Source organism: Eubalaena glacialis, chromosome 6, assembly GCF_028564815.1.
Source record: "Eubalaena glacialis isolate mEubGla1 chromosome 6, mEubGla1.1.hap2.+ XY, whole genome shotgun sequence".
NCBI classification, from domain to species: Eukaryota; Metazoa; Chordata; class Mammalia; order Artiodactyla; family Balaenidae; genus Eubalaena; species Eubalaena glacialis.
Genome location: NC_083721.1, coordinates 150,536,720 through 150,561,803, shown reverse-complemented (window position 1 = coordinate 150,561,803; position 25,084 = coordinate 150,536,720). Strand labels below are relative to the sequence as shown.

The 25,084-nt window shown below is 44.2% G+C and overlaps 1 protein-coding gene across 10 annotated transcripts in view; it reads left to right on the top strand.

The window, feature by feature from the left end:
* The first annotated feature begins 3,721 nt into the window (after window positions 1-3,721).
* The window catches only part of THRB (thyroid hormone receptor beta), a 395,093-nt gene continuing 373,730 nt past the window's right edge, over window positions 3,722-25,084 (top strand). For 3 of the 10 annotated variants that reach the window (XM_061194741.1, XM_061194746.1, XM_061194734.1), the window contains exon 1: window positions 4,949-5,125. The gene's annotated coding sequence lies outside the window, so the exon portion shown is untranslated. Of the gene's footprint in view, window positions 3,837-3,909; window positions 3,951-4,346; window positions 4,702-4,948; window positions 5,126-25,084 lie in introns of those variants that run through there. The other 7 variants (XM_061194742.1, XM_061194736.1, XM_061194738.1 and 4 more) reach the window with 5 other exon arrangements.

The window sequence follows — 25,084 nt, the reverse complement described above, 5'->3', positions numbered from 1 at the left end:
TTACAGAACAGAAATAGACGCACAGACATAGAAAACAAATTTATGGTTAGCAAAGGGGAAAGGGGGGGAGGGATAAATTAGGGGTTTGGGATTAGCAGATACACACTACTATATATAAAATCGATAATCAACAAGGTTCTACTGTATAACACAGGGAACTATATTCAATATCCTGTAATAAACTATAATGGAAAAGAATACGAAAAAGAATATATATATATATGCATAACTGAGTTACCTTTCTGTACACCTGAAACTAACACAACGTTGTAAATCAACTCTACTTCAATCTTTTAAAAAAGCATTTGAGTCAGTTTTGTGTTGTGTTTCAACTGTTCTGGTAAGTACGAAACACATCTGCATGTGTGAACCACAATGTACATGTGCACATACTCGCTACAAAGCACAGATTGTGGTGATTTCGCAATGAGTTAAATGCTCTTATATTTTTCCTTAAAACTAGCATTGCACGATCTAAAAATGAACAGCAAAATTGACGCTAATCATTTAAAATGCTAATGCTTATTTTTCTTTACTTAGAATGATATTAAATAGCAAATAAAAAATACTATAACCTTTCCAAAGAGAACACATGGAAGAAAGGAGATAGCGTTATATTTTGTGTCTTTCGTGGCACTTTTTTTTTCTTGCTTTTTGAATAAAGGGCACTGTATTTTCATTTGTCACTGGGTCCTGCTAATAATATAGCCAGCGGCATCTTTCCCTCTCTCCAGCTTCTCCCCAAAGTTCCACCCAGGACCTTCTGCAGAAAATCTTACGCAATCCCCCGATTCTTCCTCACCAGCAACGATCTAGCGATTTACTTTTATGTATTTCCCATTGCATCTTCACTCTTAGAGTTAATATTGAACATGTCATCTCCCCTAATAGCCTGTCTTTCCTCTGAAGGGCAGGGACGAACTGCACATTCTTATTTGCCTGGCCATGGACCAGAATCACTGGGGCCCTCATGGCCAAAATAAATTCCAGGAACTAACGATGAACAGAGAGAATCAGGAGCTGCAGGGCTGGGTCATTTGGTCGCACAGCTAGCCTGAGAAGTAGTTGAGTGAATGAGAGAATACCAATGGCTCTGGTCCCTAGAATGGCACGTCTTCCGGTTCCGGTTCCAATACTCCCTGGTAAAATCTGGTCCATCCTTAATGGACTTTAAGGGCAACCTTGTTCAGTGAAATCTCCCAAATTTTCTCCTCCCCTCACACCACATCTCTAAATTCCCTGACCTCAAGTTCCTTACCATATATTAATTATCTTCAACACTAATAAAATTTTAATTGAATTGTACTTCTCTGATTGGACTCTGCTAGCACTGAGGGCACAGCAGAGGGAGGCTAGGGTGAAGCCACTGAGGCCTTTGCCTTGAGTGCAAAATGTAAGAGAACATCAAAAAACCCAGTAATCGAGAAATGATATTTTAGTGCCATATTTTAAACATCAAAATGAATGCAACAATTATCCACGATGAACAATGTATCAAAATTTTCAATCAAGAGAGGCTTGGACCCTGTGTTTGCACCACTGGTCTCATTGGCTTCAGTGTAATCCCAGCCCTGTTGGATCCTATGTTTTATTTATCTTCTTACCCCAGCAGTTGATGAATACATGAATATACGAATGAATCGCTTCCTTGAACCAAGTCACCAGCTTGAAATTTGTAGACCCTGGTAATGAGGATGGCTATGGTGAAAGGTGAGCATGGGTCATGAAAACAGCTTTGGTGTGCCCTCTCAGATGCGAACACGGGACCACGTGCTCTAAAATTTGAATATTATTTTCTGCCTTCAATCAGGTCCCCATAAAAATTCTCCTCCAATGTACCCCTTTGTGTAGAATTAGAAAAATAAATGCCATGTTCTGTGAGTAACCCTTCCTCACCATGATGCAGCCTGAAAGACTGCCCTCAGCGGGCCGATTCAAATGGAATCATGCTGTTTCAATAACGTTGCCTTAAAATTGTTCTCCCTTATTGTTATATAACATTGCTTCATGAATTGCTTGAATAATGCCACGTTTATTTCACTTTCATTTGCTCTTTATTTCAGAAGTTTCCAGGCCAAATGAGATCAGAAAAACAAAGCCATTTGAACAAAGGGAAGCAACAGGTTTTGTTATTTTTCATTCTCTGTGTGATGTTTCCTACTTAATAAGGAATTTAGCTCCAAGTTATACTCAGGAAGAGAATGCAAACTATTATATATAGGATGGATAAACAAGGTCCTACTGTACAGCAAAGGGAACTATATTCAATATCCTGGGATAAACCATAATGGAAAAGAATATAAAAAAGAGTGTGGATATGCGTAAAACTGAGTCACTTTGCTGTACGGCAGAAATTAAACACAACATTGTAAGTCAACTATAATAAAATTAAAAAAAAAAAAAAAAGCCCCAGCGGATTAGGGCCTATCATTCACCTTTGTGAAGGAGGAGTGACATCACGCCCCCCCCCCCCGCCCCCTTGCAAAGTTGTTCCAGCGGCTCCATGGCCCCTGCGAAGACCGGCTGTCAACTGTGGTGGCCTGTCAGGGCAGGCTTCTCCGCCAGTGGCCAGCTTTTCACCCACAGTTAGCCACCAGGGGGCTGCCTGTTTGGATCAAATGGTGCAGACTCCACAGCTTGCCTCCAAACCAGCCAAAACATCCCGGGCAGCTTTGGAGCAAAGCCCAGGAACTTAGCTGCAAAAGGAGAACAACTTCTCTCCAGCTACAAAACCTGCAAGTCCTAGGCTGCAGCCTTGTTAAAAGAGTGAAGAATAAAGCACGGATTTCTTGCCAAGGACCCAGGGGAAATAGGGTCCGTGGAGTCTGAAGGGAGAGGTCCCTCCCTCTCGCCAGGGAGCCTTGGGGTCTGCGACTCCCTCTCTCTCGACCCGCGCGCTGAAACTCTGCACCCAGGAGCACCAGCAGTTTCTGAATTCTTGACCGTTGTGGTAGTTCACGCTGTCAGTAGGCTTCTCATCCGTTTCCCTGGGACGCTCACAAGAATTGGGAATAAAACACACGTCACCGGCTGGAAATCTAGAAAACTCTCCCAATAAATCATTGTTCAGACAGTTGAGGCTAAAAAAGCCTCTGTCAAAGCGGTTCGTTATACTAATACTTGTGTATATTGAATAATGAAGTCGGAATTATTTTGATATTATCTATAAGAAAATCATTGTACTCTGCCGTCAAAATAGGTTTATTGTAACCCTAGCCTCGGACCGATGACGTTTTACTCTTCTTGGGTGCTCAGGATTTTCACAAGCATGCTTCTAGCCCAGGACGCAGCAGCCTGCATGCTTTTCTCCTAGCGTGAACCCTTGGCGTTCAGGGCTGGGGGTGGGGGGGATTTTAGAAGCTCATATTTGACCGGGGCAGGACTTTCCAAGAGTATAAATTATTTTTGTCTTCCGGGTTTTATTTGTCCATGTCCAGGGCAAAGACAAATGAACAGGGCGGCCCTTCTGGAACCTGCGGAGGGTCCCCACCCTGCGCCCGTCTCCCAGGATGTGCGGGTGGTGTGGAGGGGGTGTTTCCTTCAGGCGCAAGCCGGGTATTTTTTGCAAACTTTATTCCCGGGGGTAGCGATGATGGGGAACGCCAGACGCCCGGCGGGAGCGAGGCCCCGGGAGGAGCCAGATCGCCGTGTCGGCCCGACACGCGCCACAAGTGGTTCGCAGAAGGAGGGAGGAGCGCGGCGGCCCGGGCCAAGAGGAGCCCGTGCTTCTGGAAGTCACCCCTCCCCGGCCCAGTGTCCCTCGTCCCCCCGTCCCTTCCTCTTTGCCGACGAGAGGAATGACGCCCAAGCCCGAACCGCCGTGCGCACGCAACCTGGTGGGTGGACGCGCGCCACCAACACCGCCGCGACATCGCCACCCGGGGAGGACTCCCAGGGTGGAGGGCACGGCCGGGACGGGGACGAGGGGGAGCCCGCACCTGGGGCGGCAGGTGCGGAGGCGGCGAGCCGGGCGGCGCGTGAGGGGCGCGCTGGGCAGGGGGCGCGGGCCGGGGAGCGGCGGACGCGTCCGAGCGCCGGGCCGGGGCCGGGCGGGGGTGTCGGGGGCCGGCGGGCGGCCGGGGCGGCCGGGGCGGCGGGGGCGACGGCGGCGGGGCGCGCGGCCGGGAGGCCATTTCCTCGCGGCGCCCCTGGGGGAGCCCGAATGGCCTGCTCCCGGCCGCCACCGCCGCCGCGCGAGTCGGACCGCCGGGCGGGCCGGATGCGAAACCAGGTCACCGGTTGGCAGACGCGGCGCGGAGGGGCGCCGGGGCCGGAGGAGGGCAGCGGCCGGGAGCCGGCCGGGCGCGCGGGCCCGAGAGGCGGGGACTCGGCGGCCGGGCCGCGCTCGCTTCCTGCGCCTATAAAAGTGGAGCGGCCCGGGCGGGCGGCGCGGCCCCGGCTGCGGCCGCCCCTCTGCGCCCGGGGAGTTGACATTCTGCAGGACTCGCGCGACGTCCCGTCGCCGGCGCTCCCCGGGACCCCGCCGCCGGGAGGAGGGGGCGGAGGAGGGTGGAGACTGCGGGGCTTGGCCAAGGAAGGCGCACATCCTCAGGCGGGCGGCCGTGACGCGGCGGGGATTAACTTTGCATGAATAATGTGAGTGCGCCGGGGAAGGAGACCTTCTGCTCCCGGGCTCGGGCAGCGCCCGCAGGCGGCCTTCCCCGGGCAGGGGCGCCCGACCCGGCCGGCTGGAGGACACCGGTAATTTGGCCGGAGGACGGCGCGGAGGCGGGGGTGCGGGGGAGGGGGCGACGGTCCCCGCCGTCCGGGGGGTGGGCGGGAGGGCGACGCGGGGTGTCGCGGGAGCCCCACGGGGTGCGAGCGGCGACGCCGGGCGCGCGCGCGCGCGCGGGCGGGCGTGGGTGGGGTGTCAGCCGCCCTGGTACCCGCCTCCGGGGGTTCGCGCCCCGCCTGGGGGGAGGAGGTGCCCTCTCCGCCCGGGCACCGCTCGGGGAGCCGCGGCGTGGGCAGCGGCGGAGCGGGGCGGCTGGGGCGGCGGTGTTCCTCAAACCCCGAGCCCGGCTGTTGACAGCCTCCTTGTGACATGGAGTTTGGCATCCTCAGCGCCGAGCCGAGTGGAAGTTTCCATGATGAGGAAGTTCTGTGACACGAGGGTTCGGAAAAGGTTGGCAGACACCGGGGCTGGTGGCGGGGCGGGGGTGTGTGTGTGGAGGCGGTTTAAAGGGACTGTGGGTCCCCCATCGCCCCTGTTCTCCTGCCCCGGAACTCCGGGCTTTGAGAGGGGACCGATCCTGCGGGTGGCGTGCGCTGGTGCCCGTGCCTGGCGACTTGGCTTCTCCCCACCTCCCCGGGGAATGGGGGGCGACGTCGCTCGCCTCCTGGTTCGCGCTTCTTGCTTCGCTTCTCTTGACGCAGCATCTTCCCCTGGGCCCCCTCGAGTCGGTTCCGGTCCCCGAGTTGTGCCAGCTGCATGGTCGCCACCCCTCCCCGGGCACCCCTCGGAGAAGGACTCATTGGGGGAGTTTTTACTCCAGGTGGATTTGGTCCTTCTCGGCTGCAGTTGTCATTTGTATTTGCCGGCGACCATTGTAGGCTCATTATTAGTGCTAATTCTTAAGCCTTCTGATTTGTTTTAATGGGGGCGGGGTGAGTGTTTTGTTTACGGAAGGCTCAGTGTATAATTTTTCCCCAAATGGGAAATTTTAAAGGAAGGGTCTAGAAGCATAACAGTTCGTGAAGTGAGTGAAAGAAAGAGACAAGAGTTTACCTGGGCAGAAAAGCGCAGACTCGACATCGGCCCCGCTCCGCACACGTTGAGAATTTGTGAAGATTCAAACACTAAGCCTCATCAGTAAATAAATGAAACAGAGTCTTCCCCTTAGCATGTTATTGGGTCTTAGGTGCCAGTGAGAGTCAGTTTTAAAGACCCGTTTTGAAGTTCAAAAAATTAAGCGTTCCTTGGACAGCGTATTAATACCAGAGCAGCTTCTGATAGTGATACACGTATTGGGTGATGCAGACCTGCTGGACAATAGCTTTACATTATTCGGCCTTCTTTTAGTTTCGTATGCATATTTACATTTCAGTAATATATAGCATGCCCTGCATTGCAAGGTAATACAAATTGCGTTTTAGTCAAAATATTCCATGATTCATTCTGAATATTCACGGTAAGGGATCTGCTCCCTAATTTATTTCTGCTTACCTCTTTTATTATGAAACAAGTCAGGGACTAGGAAAGATGGAAGAAAAAGGTGTTTTGATGAAAGTTATTTTGAGCAGTGGACGTTTTCAGGAGCTTTCATGCCACTTGGCTAAGCATTTTAATTGACTCCCAACAGAAATTCAATACTAAGCGATTTATTTGGGCTGGGATATGGGATATGGGAAGGTACTGGTGAACAACCACTTATTATTTGTGCACGTTGAAAAGATACTATCAGAATCTTATTTTTAATGAATTTCAAAGTTTTATTATGTATTGGAAGTGGTATCGTCTGCTAGTAAATATGACTTGCTTCTCTTTTCCAACAAGTGAAATAAATGATACTGAATTTAGCCCTAGACTTTTTTTTTTTAATGAAGCAATTCCTGTTGGCATTACAATGCAAAGGCATAATTTTATTGACATTGGAACATTATTTTATAAAGTAACTGACCTTTAAAAGAGGAATAAACATTCCATTTTCCCCCTTTTAGATTCTTTGTAGTAAATCCTACCACAGAGATGAATTAAGGCAACTTCCTTTTCATTTAGCATCTTTGGGGAAAGGAGATTTGTTAAAATTTCCTTAAGAGCAGAGAAAGTTGTGGATCCTTTTCCTTTCCTGGGCTTTTTGCAGTTGTTTGAAGCACAGGGTGTGTGGAACCACAAATGGGATTGCACATTTCTTGTTTTAGTAAGCTCTTCTTTTTGATGGAAATCAGAGTAAAGGTGATTGGTTTCTTCAGCTCCTTTTTGTCATTTTATTGTAAGATTATGTGTTACTTCTTTAAAAAGCCCTCCCCTGACCATTGGAGAAGAGGCAGCCTCCCATTCCTTCTCAAAGCCATGACATTGTTTTTTGCTTCCTTTATTTATTTATTTATTTTTTCCTTCCTTGGTCTTATTTTCCATCTGAATTGTTCATTTCAGTTCCTACTTGTTGAGTACCTGTCTAGACTATAGAGTCCTTGAGAAAAAGAATCTTGACTGTCTCGTTCACTCGTGATTCTCTGGCATCTTGAACAGTGCTTGGCACACAGTAGGTGCTGAATAAATCTTTGTTGAATAAATAAATGGTTGTGCCCAAACACTGTGTTCCAAAAAATACCTGACTAAGCATCTAAGTGGGTACCAATTGGATACGCCAAGATCTGTGCCTGTGTATGTGTGTGTGTGTGCCATGTATACATGGTTCGATTTTTATCTGTCTCTCTCTTCTTTTTTTTTGGGATACGAAAGCTAGCCCTGCTCTATGTAGTGACAACGCAGAGAGTTATTTCTGTGAGTTCTTCCTGGGAGCGTTTGCCTTGAGTACATGGAAATCCTCAGCAGCAGTTTGTCTTACATGGTACCTTGATTCCGTGAAGACACTGACCTTCAGCTCCCTGGGTTTCAGCAGAATCTTTATGAGTTCCAGAGGGATTGTCAGTGTGGAGAGTGAAATTCCAGGGAACAAACATCACTGGGTGATAGCGATGCCTTCTCACTCAGTAGGTTCTGGCGGTGCCTTTGGCCTTGGCAGCCCTAAGGCGACCAAGGGCATGTGGTGGTATAGCTGGTCTACAAAAGTAGATGTTGGGGAAGGGGTGAACGGGGCTGTCAGGAACCAGCACAAGACAGAAATATCCCTTGGTAGTAGATTAGGAAGCAACCTAGTGGTTACCCTATGGGTAAGTTACATCAGTCAACCTCTCCCCTTTTCCCTTTTCTGCACTTCATGAGCAGATTCTGAACCTGATGATTGTGGGAAATGTTACACTATCTGAGTTTCCAAGTGACCGAGGTATGACACACAAGGGGTCATCTTCAAATTAGCTATTCATGGAAACTCTTGTGACAACTGAAACTAAAAGGAAATTACAGTTGATGGTTCTGGTCATTTGTTTTTGTTTGTAGAGTATTGACTTCCAGAAATGTGTCTCAGTAAATGCATAGTAAAAACCCCGCAAAGTGATGAGACCGGTAAAAATGGTAAAGGAAGAGAGATCAAAATCTTGTAGAGGAGTACAGATAAGCAAACTGAAATCGTAAGTGCTTATTGCTTTTCAGTATTTAATTTAGCTCTGAGCTTCTCAGTAGCCAAGTTAACAGAAGAAAACAGGGAGTGGGAGCACTGATGTGGCAGGTATGCAGTGAAGCTGTAAGGATAAATCAGATAACATTTGTAGAGTGCTTACCATGGTACATGGCAACTAGTATATACTCCTGTGACATATCAGATCCTATAATGGCCAATACTTGAACTTCATTTCTACAGAAAATGAAGTAAAATTCTTTATATGGTCAAGTCTTTTACCAACCCTCGAGGGAAAAAAATGCAGAAGGCGTAATAATGGAAAGTCACCCAGTGGGACTTAATCTTTGGGGGTCTGAGGTCCCATGGTCCCACAGAGGAGATTCGGGACACTGTCCCCTGTGCAGAAATAGAGCTCAGAAAACCTAGAGGAATGAATGGTTAGCATGTTCTTTAGGCTGACTTCCTCAAATATCCAGTATCTCTGCCAAGCTTTTAAACTGGAGCAGTCTGGGGGACGGGACAGCCAGGTACTTGAAAATGACCCTATGGCCATAAACCTCTCTCAGCAGGTGGCCTCCATGCTTTGTGCTTTAGTCTGTACAGTTATCACCCTGCAGGGCAGTGTGTTTGTTTTTGTTTCATTTCTGTCTTCCCCTCTGAACTGTGGTGATGGGCTATGGGTTTACTCATCCTTGACTTGTAGGACCTAGCAAAGGCTTTGACACATGGGCACAGGGAGAAGCTCGTTGGAAGAATGAATGAGAGGGGGAGAAGGGGAGACGCTTCTCTCTCTTTTCTGGTAGTGTATCAAGTGTCATCTTCTGAATTAGTTTTGCCCAATGTGAATGTTTGCTGCCTGGATTACATCGTATGTCCGTATCACAGCAGAGTAGTTTGCTAGAAGGGCTTGTTCTAGTGTCTGAGCTGGTTGAGCGATAGATGTCAGGTGAACTCCTTGCTTTATTTAAAGTCATTTTCATTACTTGATTGGATTCCTCATTCAGTCTACAAAAATTTGTGTACCTCGTATGTGTCTGGGCCTGTTTTTGCAGCTCAGTGTGTAGCCTAGTGAGCTATGAGACAATATGCATATGTTAATGCAAAGGGATTCTGAAGTGGTCTCCACTGTGATGGAATGGATATGCCTATCGGGGTCCCTCATATGGCCCCCTAGGTGAAATAAAGTTCTTTTAATCTGAGGATGTGATGGTTTTGTGGGTTTTGTCGCCCATGTGTATTAGCGTAAATTGCAGTGCGATTCACCCGGGACTGTCTCGGGATTCACGCGGTGTGGGGTTGAATACGTGTAGGCTGGTGAGTCTTCTGATTAAGGATGTTCACTCTCCACCTTAAGTTCCCAAAGTGTTAGTCAATTACAGCATTTTAGCAAATGGGGGAGGGGAGACTATCCCGATCACTGAGTCACAGATGACATATTTCTATATCCTCCTCCCGGGACTCTGGCCAACTGACAGTGAGAATCGTGATCTACATTTAATGCTAATGTTGCCTGCCCGTACTGTCCTAATTTCCAGGGACTTTGGATCTTTATGTACTGGCAGCTCTTCCTGTGCAGTACTATTTTTACTGAGTAAGAAACTGAGCTCTGCTGTGAACTTAAGTATCTTTTTCCAAATGGCAAGTCAGGAGAGCCTGGAATTTGGACCCAGGAACCTTGACTCTGTCCCAGGAAGCATACTGTAGCCTTTTCATCATGATAGACACTCTAACATGTACATTTACATATACATATACATATGTATACGTGTATACAACACATACAATAATGTGTATATTATGATATGCAATGTGTATATAACAGTATAGTAATACATATAATAACATATGCATACATGTGTGTGCCTGTGCGTGTGTGTGTGTGTGCGTGCTGAGAGTGGGCTGTGGATGGGGCACATATAACAATTAGGAAAGGACTGCTCTGAACTAATTACTCATTCAACTTGCTCGTTCTAAAAAAAGAGATTTTAAGGATCATGGCTTCTCTTCTGGGATCAAGAACGTATGGGGTTTATTCAAAAAGTCATGAGTGATAAGCTGATGAAAGCAAAAGCTTGGACAAAGGAATGTTAATTGACAGCAGGTATGTCTTCTTCATCTGGGAAGTACACTTGTGTGATTCCTCTGGAGACCCAGGAGTGTTCCGGATGAGGAGAGTGGAGAAGACAGTCCTGGTTTTGGTGGCAGACTGTATGATTGTGGCATCCAGGGCCCATTGAGTATTCTGACTCTTGTGACTCGTGTTGTTCCATGGTTCTCAAGATGGTTCAGATATACTTTCCCCTCTTTTGTTTCTCTTAAGGCTCTGTTTTCCCAGATTTCAGCCATGGTTGTACAGAACAGGTGCTCAAAGAATCATGATTGATATTAGCAATCATGACATGCCTGGGTTCGGGTCAGCTTTTTCGTGTTGCTCTTCCATATGCAGCAACGTCTCACCACTTGCATGTCCATACATGCAGAGTCTGCCTCTGTGACAAGTGCGTGTCATGTTCTCACATACAGTGAAAAAGGCACTGTTCGTCTCTGGCGTCAGCTGTGGTTCCCATGGCAAGAAATGCCACAGTCATGCTGATGTCCCCAGCTACACATCCTGTCATCACTTGTAGGCCTTCTCCCTACTCCTAAATGTTTCGGCAGATCCTCATCAGATTTAACTTTTTATTTGTTACTCTATGGGAAATCCCGCGTTTAACAACTTAACGCAAGCGTTCTCAGAGCCTACTTTTATGCTTGTGTGCATGTGAATCTCCAAGAGGGAGAGCAGGTACCAAAACTTATTGGGTCAGCATATTCTTTGTGTGTGTGTGTGTGTGTGTGTGCGCGTGTGTGCGTAAAACCACAGACGGCTAAAGTTCAGTACAGAAGGTTGTGAGGAATAGTTCATAGTACTGCACTTAAAAAAATTAGTACAATTTGTTTTAACTTCTACTACATTTTATAATGATTGATCACTCAAAGGAGCCAGCCCCACAGCTGAACCTTTGTGCTCTTCTGTAGAAAATCTATCAGTTTGTATTCAACACTGATTAATGCCGCCATTGTTGAAGTGTTTGTGATTATGTAAAAATCAGGCTAAATTGCTGTTACTTTAAAAATATTATAATCATAAAATATATCTTTCCTTGACTTCATTTCTGGTATTTAGATATAGTAATTTACGTAAGACAGAGAATGGTTTATTTCTGCCATATATGTTTTTGTTTACTTTTTTGCATTTCACCTAAGCTTCATTGTAATTTCTACCCCAAGCATCTGGAAATCTAGAATAATGTATTTATATCGGAATTGTAGTTACAACAGGGGGAAGCATAAGGTTGTATATTCTTGTATTATTTGTCTTTTATATAAAAAAAAGAAACCAGGGGAACCTTATACAGGAAACCTTTTTTAAAACAATTTAAGTTATGGCCTATGTGGATGATGAACATATCAATTTATCCTGCAGTGTAGTAGTTGTAAGGGACTCGAAAAAATATAATGCTAGGCATTTGGCTTATTAATTTGATCTCACACTATAGATTCGTAAATGTGAGGTATTGCTAAGGTGAAGGCATCCTCTGGAATGTACTCTGCATGCATTCATTTACTGTTAATTAAGAATGTGTGTTCAGATTTATTTTTATTGAAGTTGTCACAAAAACCAAGGCGTAAAATAAGGAAACTTGTTTCTTTTCTCCTGGAATCTGTCCATCCCTCCACCCATTCAACCATCCATCCCTCCATCCCTCCACCCATTCATCCATCCATTCCTGCATCCATCCATCCATTCATCCATCCCTCCACCCATCCATGCATCATATATGCGTTGGGCATCTACTGGGTACCAGGCTCTATAGTAGGTTCCAAGACACCATGGTGAACATTTAAAAATCCTTGCTGTAGAGATACTCAGAGTCTCCTGGGTCAATCTACAGGAGTTAATTTAGTGTAGACCAGTGTTTTTCAGCCCCTGAACTATTGACATTTGGGGCCGAATAATTCTTTCCTTTGAGGAGCTGCCCTAATTACTGTAGGATGTTTAGCAGTATCACGGACCTCTACCCACTAGATCCCAGTAGCTCCCCCGACACGCCAGTTGCAGCAAGGAAAAATGTCTCCAGATATTGCCAGATGTCTCATGGGCAGGAAAATCACCCCCACTGACAACCAGTGGTGTCGAGTTAAGAACCAGAGCTGCAGAGTGGGGATGTGTGGATTCATGTCTTGGCTTTCCCTGGCTTCATTACACCTGCTCGGTTTCCTCATCTGTAACATGTGAAGATTAAATGAAATAGTGTAGCACTTGACCTGCAATTCAGTGTTCCTAAACATTAGGTATTCCTAGTGGTGGTAGAATTAAGGCTTCAACAGTTACAATCGACTACAGTATTGATAAGTTCTGTGATGGAGTAAGTACAATGTACAGTGGGGACCCGTAGTCCGGAGTGGGGAGACTTCTAGGCAGTAAGAACACCATATACAAGTGCATAAAATGAGATAAAAGTATGAAGCATTTGGGAAATTGCAAGGAGCTTAGTCTGACGTGCACAGGGCAATAAATGAAGCTGTAGGAGCAGGTAGAAGCCACATGATTAAGACTTTCCAGACCAAATAAGGAAGATGGACTTTATCTTGACAGCATGGCGAGACTAAGGAATGGTCAGCGCATCAGATTTTTATTTTAGAAGGGCTCTTTGGGATAGGTCTTGAGTGGGACAGAGACTGGAAATGGTGAGCCCAGTTAGAAGTTCTAGAATAATACACTGAGAGAGGATGGCTGCTAGAACAGAGGCAGTTATATGTTGCTGTGAAGTCTTTGGGAACAGATTTCCTTTTCTCCAAGATGTGGCAAATTTTTAACATTTAATTCCAATAAGGCATATTTTTAGCAAGCTGGCTCTACATTTGGGGGAATTTCAAGTTTAGTTTGAAAGCAGATTACATGATAGGTTCTCTTTAAAGTGTTTTCAAATGAAGCTTAATTTAAAAACTATCTCACAGCCTATTTGTCGCTGTTATTACTCAAGGATTTCTCTGCTCTTAAGTGCTGAGTTTTCTAACTGATAGGGATTTTATTTCTTTAATGATTGAAATTAGAGATGGGTGGAGAGTATGAATCCATGAATGAATGAATGATAGTGACCTTATGGAAATACCACCTAATTTAGAATAAAAATATTTTGGACAAGTCTCTTCACTTATCTGAGCTTTCATTTCCTTAGTCATGAAATGGTAAGGGTAGATAAATTAGGTAATTTCAAAGTTATGCTTAGTCCAGGCATTATCAGGATTAGCTTCTTCATATTGCAAGTTTTAGTTTTTAAAAATATTGCAAAATATTTTACAAAAGTAGACTTGGAGTCAAAGACAGCCCTACCTGGGATAATATAAAGTCAAACAATGATTTCTTTTCCTTTTACATGCCCTTAGCATGATAACTTCTTATCATTGTTTGGTCTTATTTCTTAGTAATCCCAAACAGATTTTCTACAACTATTTTCTATAATAGGCCATATAATAAATATTTTCAGCTTTTCAGGACTACTCAGCTCTGCCCTGTAATGCAAAACCAGCCATAGATAACATGTAAGTAGTCATGGCTTTGTACCAATAAAACTTTATTTACAAAATCAGAAGGTGGGTTGTAATTTGCTAACACCTACTAGCCGAGCAGGAGTCCAATAGAAATATAATGTGAGCCACACAGGTAGTTTAAAATTTTCTAGTAGCCATGTTACGAATGAGTAAAAAGCAACCAGTGAGTTTGATCTCAATAGTATATTTTATTTCATCCAAAAATTATTAACATATAATCAATACGAAATACCAATGAGATATTTTGCTTTTTGTATTAAACCTTTAATATCTGGTGTATATTTTACATTTGTAGCACATCTCAGTCTTGACCTAGCCACATTTCAAGTGCTCAATGGCCATAAGTGGCTAGTAGCTGCTAGAACTGGGCAGGACAACTTTAGCCTTAAAAATCTATGGTTCTATCAAATTGCATGCAAAAAATAAATTGTATGCATTATTTCAAGTGATTGAGACACTTACTTTTTCTTGCCACGTATATTGGTTAGGAAAACACTATCTACACTTTGAAATAAAATTAAAAGTGCATGGGGGCTAAAGAAAGTAGAAGTTTATCTTTCACCCACGTGAAGTTGAAAATTGCTGTTCCTGATTAGTTTGGTGACTCTGCTCTATGGCGATTCTGAGGAGTCCTGATTCCTTTGGTCTTGGGCTCCTCCATCTCCAGCTCAAGGCTTCCAAGGCCATGTCTTCACTGCATCAGACCCCTGAGAAGGCAAGAGAGTGCAGAAACACACCAGCCTCCTAACTGCCTCCGCTTGGAAGTGACCCAGAATCATTTTACTCTGATTCCACTGGTGAGAACAATCCCGTGCCCACCTCCCGCCGAAGGAAGCAGGATGGGAGATACAGCCCCTGTCTCACAGCTGCTTTCCTGCGATGCCTCTGTGCTGTAGAAGGGGAAGGGGAGCCGGAATATTTGGTGGCCAGTGAACTGTCTTTGCCACCCTGTGTCACTCTGTTTTTCAGTTCTTCTGAGGCTCTCCTCACAGCACTGTCTTGGTACTTTTGGAGGCACTGGCAAGTGATGGAAACATCCTGATAGCAATGACATAACCCAGTTCTGGGTTTCGGTGCAGTACCACCCTCCTAGCTGACCCACTTCGGTTTCCTCACTTCCTGCTCACTTTTACGGGGTCATCGTTAATCTGGCTACACCCGGCTTTCCCTTTTAGTCTTTGATCATCATTTTGATTTTCTTGATAGATCTATGTGGGTCATAACATGTACGTAGTGTGGGGAGTTTACTGATCAATCCTGGTATAATTGGCACATTATTCATGTGCGGATCTTTTTAAAGGAAACTAAAATTTAAAGTAGAGCTATCAGGAAGCGGAGGGCAGAGCCGATTCTTGGTGTGTTGACAGAGGAATTGAAGCCATTTTCCTGGAATCATTTTGCAGAGCTTTAGACAGTTTAAATAAATGGCTCATTACATAATGTCTTGACTAAAAATAGCAGTTTTCCTAGTATTTATTCTACTTATCATTCCTTACTACAATGGGGAACGCTCTTTTTTAGTCAAAAAGGATATTTGCTTGTTTTCTTCCCAAATTGTAAATGTGCTTGATCAAATATTCAGCCAGTTCTATAGAAGTGCCTCTGGCGAAGGAAATGTAAGAGGGGCATGAATAATAAAAGTGAGGTAAATGAAAAGAACAAAGAAGCTCTTTACTTCGAACTTTGCATATCTTACCTTTGTGAAAACTTATTTAATTATTATTAAAATGTCTTAATCTGAGAGTAAGGAAACAGTTGCCAAGTGCACATGTGTTTTAGATTATTAAGAAATAAGACCAAGTGATCAGAAGTATCATGTTAAAGACCTGTAAAAGGAAAAGAAAGAATTGTTTGCCTTTATATTACCCTAGGTAGGGCTGTCTTTGACTTCAAGTCTATTTTTGTAAAATATTTTGCAATATTTTTGAAAATCAAAATTTGCAGTATGAAGAAGTTAATCCTGATAAAGTACCTCTCAGGTACAGAATCCAGCTAATTCTTTTTTTTTTTATGATAGTTGATTTGCCATGTTGTTTTAATTACTGCTGTACAGCAAAGTGATTCAGTTATACATATGTATATCTACATTCTTTTTCATATTCTTTTCCATTATGGTTTATCACAGGATACTGAATATAGTTCCCTGTGCTTTACAGTAGGACCTTGTTGTTTATCCATCCCATATATGATAGTTTGCATCTCCTAATCCCAAACTCCCACTCCACCCCTCCCCCAACCCCCTTCCCCTCGGCAACCACCAGTCTGTTCTCTATGTCTGTGAGTCTGTTTCTGTTTTGTAGATAGGTTCATTTGTGTCATATTTTAGATTCCACATGTAAGCGATATCATATGATGTTTGTCTTTCTCTTTCTGACTTACTACACTTAGTATGATAATCTCTAGTTGCATCCATGTTGCTGCAGATGGCATTATTTTGTTCTTTTTTATGGCTGAGTAATATTGCATTGTATATATGTACCACATCTTCTTTATCCATTCCTCTGTCGATGGACACTTAGGTTGCTTCCATGTCCTGGCTACTGTGCATAGTGCTGCTGTGAACATTGGGATGCATGTATCTTTTTGAATCCAGCTAATTCTTGATATTCCATAATAAAGAAGACATCATTTTCTCAGTAATCCCCAACTTGTTCCTGGCTCATCACTGGGATCCCTGGGGCTCAGAGTAACCTGCAGTGTGGGCACCAGTCATGTCCTATTTTAAAGTCCTGTCACAGAGCAGGGAGGAGAGACACCCTCCCCCCTTCCCTTAGAGGCCAAGTGTGTTGTGGGGAGGGTGGAAACTGAGGGTCCTGGGTCCTGTACTGGTTGAGAGCTGGGGCATTGGAGAGAGATCAGGAGTTACGGGTGGGTGGTGGACGTCCCTACAGGTGCTGAGTTGGATGCCTGGCTTTGTCCCCTTCTAGCTCGTGGTCTCTCTGGCAAGTGACTTAACCGCCTTGAACTTCAGTCACCTCATCTGTGCAGTGAAATAATATTGGTACTTACTTGACGGCATCATAGAGGAGATTGAGTGGAATCAAGGTTATGGACTGCTGACCCCATGCATAGTGCCTGGGGAGTGCCCAGTACATGGGAAACAATTTTATCATCATCTTATGACTACAAAAGTTGTAAAATTGATTGTGTTCAGTCAGCCTTCACCCTGGAAGGACGGAGCTTGATTGTCCAAAAGGCAGGAAATCAAAGAGAGAGACCCAAAAGTCAACCTGCAAATTTCCTTGATCATTTTGTATCATTAGTTATTCTTTTTTTCAGTTTTAAATTGTTAGCATGTGTTTACTGGTAACAATCTCCTTTTTATAGATGTCCTGGCATTTTTCAGCCTCAAGAGATATGTTCCATGGTCAATCGTTGAACTTAGGGAACCCTCAGGGTCTGTGGAAAATAAGAATAATAGATGTAAATAGGTTTATCTGTACCATTTTTAGAGATTCCACATATAAGCAATATCATATGAACCTATTTACAAAACAGAAATAGAGTCTCAGACGTAGAAAAGAAAGTTATGGTTACCAAAGAAGAAACATGGTGGGGAGGGATAAATTAGGAGCTTGGAATTAACATACACACACTACTGTATATAAAATAGATAATCAACAAGGACCTGCTGTATAGCATGGGGAACTCTACTTAATACTCTGTAATGACCTACATGGGAAGAGAATCTAAAAAAGAGTGGATATGTGTATATGTATAACTGATTCACTTTGCTGTACACCTGAAACTAACACAACATTGTAAATCAACTCTACTCCAATTAAAATTTTAAAAAAATAAAGAAGAATAAATGTTTGATTACCTGCCCAGGACTGCAGCCTCTTGAACACAGAGTTGGCTCTCCCCCTTGGATTGAATATGATGTGGAAGCTGACCACCTTCCTGCCTTTTTCCATAGCATCTACTCCTGTCTCTTGCTCTGATGCTGTTCTACTGTCCACAATCAAACTTCGGTCTCTTCCGGTTTAATACCTATTTTTTCCTGCTTCTGTTTCAATGCAGCATCCTAATATCCTTCATTCAGGGAGCTCCCCCAGTCCTGCCTTTTTCCATAGCATCTACTCCTGTCTCTTGCTCTGATGCTGTTCTACTGTCCACAATCAAACTTCTGTCCCTTCCGGTTTAATACCTATTTTTTCCTGCTTCTGTTTCAATGCAGCATCCTAATATCCTTCATTCAGGGAGCTCCCCCAGTCCTGCCATGATTCATTAGGATTGAGCTCCAAAGTATCTCTGTTTCTGCCCTGCTGCAGCATGCCCCTTTAATGACAGTTTCCCTCACCCTTTTGTCCAAAGGTAATACTACATGTTTAGTCACTTACTATATGCATTTCTTCACTGCTCAGTGTCCAAACCTCATATTGGTCAGTGAGATGGATATTTCTCTGCTGGATTTGAAGTTCCAAGAGGGCAGGGGCTGTGTGTTGAACAAGTTTAGTGGAGTCTAGAAGGCAGGCCCAGTACGTAGGTGCTGAGTAATGCTTTCCTGCTGTTTTGACGAACCACACGCAGGCTGTTTTCATATAATTAGGATGAATCTAATTTTAAAATGAACAACCGTGTGTCCTCAGATGAACCAGAATATACACTTACAAGGCACTGCTGTCCTGCATTATAAATAAGGGAATAGGTTGTCCGGCAGAAAAGCTCTGCTGTTCTTTTCCCTTAAAAAAAACAAAAAAAAAAAACCAACAAAAAAACTCTCCACACATCAGAACTGAGATAGAAGATCTTCCCATCCCCTCACCTAAGTTGGCAAGAAATCGGGGCCCCAAAGTGGATGTTCTTGGCAAAGATGAAACCCAGCGAACATCCACAAGTTAAGAAGAGAGGCTTCTGAGGATTTGTAAAGAAGCGTCCTTAAGAATGGTTTACAGTGAACAGACCCTAGGCTCGGCACCTGACTCCCATCCTGGGTGACAGCGGGACTTCCTCAGGCGATGGCTTCACGTTTCTGCAGGGCCGTGTTCTGAGGCCGTTGGAAAGTGTCAGCTGCATCGCTGTTTACAGACCTGTTGCTGGTGTGGGGAGCCTCTTGCACACATTGCCGCCGTGGCATCCCTCAAGCTCCGAGCATTTTCTTGAGATTTTTAACATCTCAGAATTCCCACTACAGGGAAGATGAGTGATTTAACATCGCCCTGAGGGGGTTTATAGTTCACTTCTCTTCTTTGTCTAGCAAGGTTTTGAAATAGCTGTTTCATTTTGCTATTCTGTGGTTTTCAATCCCCACTGGTAATTCATTAAAGTTCATTTGAACCACGGCCGCCGTTGTTTTCATCTTTGGCTCTTCCTGGCACTAGAGTAAGACCCCTTTCTCGGAGTCAAGTGTTACTTATTTGAGTTCTTGCAGAATTTTGACTTCAGGGGCATTTGAGACTCGTAGGGATTGTGCTTGCATTCCTTGTCAGCCTTGAGCAAAGGATGTGGCTTTGCCTGTGCCCTCAATGGGAGAGAGAGGAATGTGTCTGGAGTTAGGTTTCTGATGGTCTGAAAGAAGTAGGTCTAGAGCCTGTGGCTCAGAGGATCCCAATGATTCTGTGCTTAGGACTTGGGGATGGGAAGACTGACCCCTCTGCTAGAGGGCTACTGTGGACCCAGAGAGTTCTCACATCCGAGGAACCTGGGGCTCAAGTGGCCGCCAGCCTAGTCTCTCTTCAGAAGACTTGCCATTAGAGTTTGGGTTCCCCAGAAGCAGACCCTGAGATGAGAATTGAAGTGCAAGTCATTTTAGGAGGAAGGTAAAGAAAACACCCATAGGAGAGTGGGGAAGGGGGCCAGAATGGGGATGGCAGCCAATAAGGGGGCATTGTCAAACCAGTTACCGCTGTGGGCACACTGGGGAGCCCTGGGAGACTGCGTGGATCGTGTCTCACAGTTACCCACCCAAGAGGCAAGGGAGCACCTACTTCTTCACCAAAACCTGTCAGGCATCCGTTGAGGACTGCCTACAGAGGCGATTGATTTCCTGGCATTTCAGGACTGCCACTTGGGCAGCCAACAGCATACCTTGAGGCAAAGGAATGCAGTTTTTGGCAGCTGGAAGACAAGCTGATGGACATTGAAGTGGAGCCCATGGGGAGGGGGGTCAGGGCACCAGCATCACCTGCTGCACGTAAGCCTTCCTTGTCAGTGGCATATAACCCTGGAGGGCAGCCTGTAGTGCTCATTTCCACCCAAGGATCTCTGGCCTCTTTTGGACTTCTGCTTGGTACTCACGAGGCACGGACTGCCTTTAGCTGGAGCAGTGGAGCTGACCCCACAAGCAACTGGTTCAGGGTTGACTAGAGAGGGATCCAGTGAAACAGGAGGTACAGCCAGATCCCCAACCCCCTTTCCTTAGCCTCATCTCTCTCCCACACTGTCTCCCTTCTCTCTAAGACCTCGCTTGTTGCCCAAGATAGCCTAGTGGTCCTGGTGAGCACGTTCTCTTTGCTAATAGCTTCTGCTCTTGCCTCTACCAGGCTTTTTTTTGTTTGTTTTTTTTCCCTTTTGTACCCCTGGAACATGGTTTCTCTACCTGGGTGCTATTGATATTTGGGGGCACGTAATTCTTGGCTGTGGGGGACGCCATGGGCGTTGCAAAATGTTTAGCAGCCTCCCTACCCTCTACCCACTAGAGGCCATTAGTGTTCCACCCCGGAGTTATGACAGTGAAAAAATGTCTCCAGACGGTGATTGCCAGTTGTCCCCTGGGAGACATAATTGTCCCCATTGAAAACCACTGCCTTAGACCTCAGTTCCAAGTCCCCGTGCTTCCCTCCCCCAAGCTCCTCGCCAATTACACTTACCTGTCATTATTCATGGCTGGTGGGGAGAGGCATCCCCAAATCTGCCTCCTCTTCCGCCTGCCCTATTCCCACCAGGAATCAGGAGTCAGGAATCAGTGCCCTGGTCTGTGGGTCTGTCTGTCTGTCTGTCTTTCTTCCCTTCCCCTCGCTTCTCCCCATCCGCATGGTGAACAGCTGCAATTTGGAAGATGCCACTTTTCATTTCCTGCTCCCTTTTAAAGCTTCCTGCTCAATTCAGTGAAGCAAACACTGTAATGGGAAATCAGCTAATAACGTGAGATGTCACATTCAAAAAATTTTGTTCGTTCATTCTTTTATCAAACCCGTATCCGGTACCAACTATGTGCGAGGTCCACGCTCGGGTGCAGTGGTGAGCCCACTCCCTTGTCCCTCCAGACGGGTCCACAAAATGATTACACAAAGGACAGCCTCACCAAAATCAAGACTGTTTTCATTTTATCAATACACGTATATCCCGGATTCCGGTGGCCGGAAGTACAGAAAGCCAGTATCGTACTAGGAACAGTTACAATTACTGTCAGTGTTTCCTCGTGTGGGAATTCTAACCCTATGGCTTAGAATTATGAAATCCTGCTTTGAACTACAGGATTTACCTCTGTCATGTTCAGAAGTATGTTTTGAGCGAGGTCCACCTCGACAAGCAGGTTTCACAGTTTAACCGGTGCCTGAAACAAAGTGTTAATAGATCTTTCGCACTCCTGTTTGCCGGCATCATCTTTGCTGTTCCTGCTTTGTTGAGACAAACAAAGTAATTGTCCACATTTTGGGGTAATCCCGTCCAAAGGGGCTTCAAGCAATCCCAGAGAGGGTGGCCTTGCCACTGCTTGTTTTGGCTGAGGGTTGGTTATGGAGAAAGGAAACGGTGCAGATCACAGAGGGGAGGATGATGAAGGCACGAGGATGCCTCCTTTGCAGTAAGTACAGCCTGTGGGGATGCTGGGGTCGTGCCCCGGTCACGGCTGCGCGGCTGTGTGGTGGGAGTGTGTCCCACGCGGCCCTGCTCCTCTGCACCCGCACTTCTCAGCCTGCTGCCCCCAGACCGGCCCATCCATACCCCGGCTGGTGCTAAAGGCAGAATCTCGTGCCCCAGCCCTGCCCAGCCAGACTCTGCATTTCACCAAGATCCCCAAGGGGTTCACCGCAGCGGGAGCTGAGCTTTTGTTCTACTTGCATCTCCTCAAGTAAAAAATATGCAGTCCAAGCATATAAAAGAGTTAACGGGGTAGCCCTGGTGGGTATTGACTAACCCATTATACCCAGGTTATTGTTTTTCAGGCTTGGTAATCAGCACGTTAGCGGGCCATGAGTCAACGTAATGAGTCACATCAACAAAAGTTTTAGGTAAGAAAGACTAGAATAGAAGGTATTAGAGTAAATCACATGTTTTTGAAGCATTTTATTTCATTAAAAAAATGCAGGTACATGCACACGCACACAGACACCCCACCTTTATATGTATGTCCTGGGTCATAATAGCAAAATAGAATTCTGGCTGAGGTTATGGTAAAAAACAAACAGGCAGACAAACAAACAAAACCCCCCAAAATGAATGTATCTCTTTATATATATGCAGATCAGTGTTTTAAAAAAATGAAACCCCACACATATGCATTTGATGAAGTGTGGCCCCTTAACTCTCCCCAGAGATGATGAGACTATATTCCCTAAACCAGATTCCTGAACTAGTAAAATGTCTAAATAGCATATATGAATGTTAAAATGATCTCAGTTGCACGTTAATGACAATAAGCATTTACATTTCACCCTCAGTTTCAAAAAACAACTCTCTATCAGAGACTACCTCAAAATCTTGAAAAAGACACCTTTAAAGAAAAGCTCATTTTAAATCAAGAAAATACAGCTGTAGGCTGATGGAAGGACGTCCATTAACTGGAAGGAAATGATAATTTTGAACCCAAAAGAAATTCCCCAGGTTATGAGAAGTACAGGGTATCCCAAAAGTGGTACTGCTGTTTTAAAGTTTAATGTCTTCAGAAGTGTGAATGCTACACACTTACAAAAAATGATCTGGAAGTTTAATCATTTCCATTTCTTCAATACTCATTTAGCTTTGCAGATTTTGAAAAGTCAGTTGTTACTTTTAACTTATTGTTTCAGGGGTTGACAGCTTCCATCAGAGAGACTGAAAAAAAATTAAAATTAAAAATCTCATTGTCTGTGAAATTGTTTCCTTAATTTCATTTTCAGATTGTTGATTGCTATCATATAAAAATACAGTGGATTTGAGGGGAAAAAATTACTTTGCAAAAGCCACAAAGCTCCATGAGTGTACAAGAGATGGGGTAATGAAGCTTTCCAGAGCATTCTTGTCTGAATTTGTAGCATTAATCCTTCTGAAGATAGTAAACACCTGGGAGCTGGAAGGCAACCATGTCACTCTGTGAGCACCCGCCTGTGTGAAGCTGAGGCCCAGAGACCTTGAGAGTCGGATTTCACCACGTGTGGGAGAGAACTAGTCCTGGGGCCTCAGCCGGGCACTGTGAAGGAGGGTGCTAATGCCAGGATGAGACACGGTTACAGGGCAGGGCTTTCAATCTCTCAGACAAGATTCGTGCCAGGATCCGTGTCCATGAGAGTGCCTTTGCCCTGCAGAGCTGGTCCTGAGCTTCCCCTCCATCCTTTCAGGCCTCTTCCCACCTTCTTCCTCATCCACGGGGCCTCCGACTTTGCTGGAATGATTGTGTCCCCAAGTGGTGCCTTAGAAGGATGCCAGGGAGCTAACTAAAGCAGTATTCCATGAAACAGGATTTCAAATATGCTTTGAAGGAACAGTTGAAAATATTTTCTTTGTTTTCTTCTGTAATATGTCTGTCAACGCTATAGACGCTTTGCTTTATTAAAATTGAAAAAAACATGATGGTGTCCATATTCTTTAAGAATTCTGTGTTTGGGGGGACATTTAAAAAATAATTTTACATGTTGTAAAAGGTGAGAAAACTAGTGTTCCCTCTCTAACTAGGTATAAGTGTTAAAGTAGGTGGTTTGGCTCATTTTTTAAAACCGTACTGTTTGTTCGTTCCAAAACTTTTTGCTAGGGCACAGCTCTTTGAGAATATATATTTATGTATATGTGTTCAAATTATATAATTTGAGTATATATGAACATATGTATTTTGAACATATGTTGAATATTAAATATATCATTTGAAACCAATATGAGAAAGGATATTGGAGATATTATAAATGGTAGCATGTTATAACAACTTCTTATGTTTATGTATTTCTAAATGGAATAAATTGCAATTCCTCAATATTGTGGTTTGATTTTTTTCCATAAATTGTGTTTTTACTTAAATAAAACATTAATTTGAGTAATATCAACTTGTAGTTATTCATATTTGTCATAAAGTATTTTTAGCAATGTTTTTGCTTGTTTGAAAAAAAATCCAATATTTCAGGCTCTCACTTCTTGTTGCATGATGGTTACAATTGTATAAAGTAGCACTGTTGCCCTCAAGACTAATGAGAACATGACAAATTTTGAGGTCCATGCCAAAAGAACATTTTGTTTTTGGAACGTTAGCTGTAGAAAACCACATATTAGTGTAGTGGTTTTCCTTTGTGATTTATCATAGATGTTATGTTCATTCAGTTGAAAAGTACAGTTCATTGTATTAAGTCATTCTTCTATCTATAGCATTTTGGACAGATTTCATATATACACTTTTCAAATTAGTAAGAAAAGTACATGTTTCAACGTGCACCGATCTGATATGACTCCACACCATTGAATCAACTGTGCCCATCTGTAAATGTCTGAGGCTTGAACCCCTCCCTATACCTACAGTTCCACAGTCAGCTATACATAGTATGGTCTGCACAGTCCTTGGTTCCATCCAAAAATTCCGAGATTTTTTTTTTTTATGAAGTATCAAAGACAGAATCTTTGCTGGAAGCATTGTGTATTTGAATTACTGTAGCTTTTCCTTTTCCACATAAGAAACCTGAATCATAAGAGTAGCCATTAATCCTACAAATTCTAGTAGGTCTATCATAGAGCTTAGGCGGTCAAATAGTTTTGTGCCAACTCAAGTAGGTTTTGTTGGCTGTTGTGTTTGAACTCGGCAGTAGTGCTGTGATTGATTAGTAATGTTTGCTATGAAATAACAATTAGCAGTGGTGGCTTGGGTGTCAGGTATTTTCTTATCCTGTGTCCATACCTAAGGGGGATTAAATCCTCAAGACCGTGGTCCCATTATGTTGCCTTTGGCTTTAGTTTTGTGCATTTGAAGGGAAACTATGCTTGTTCTGAAGACTTGTTTACTTTCTACTCAATAGTAAATCAGAAAATTCATTTGTAAGTCAAGGACTATGTAAGAGTGTTTCCAGATTGGCAAGTTTAGTGTAATATCACAAAACAAAGCACGCAGTGAACTTTTTTATTGTCTTTTTGGTTTTCTGAGTCCTGAGACTCAGATGTATAAATACTGCATTACTGATACTTTAAAAATT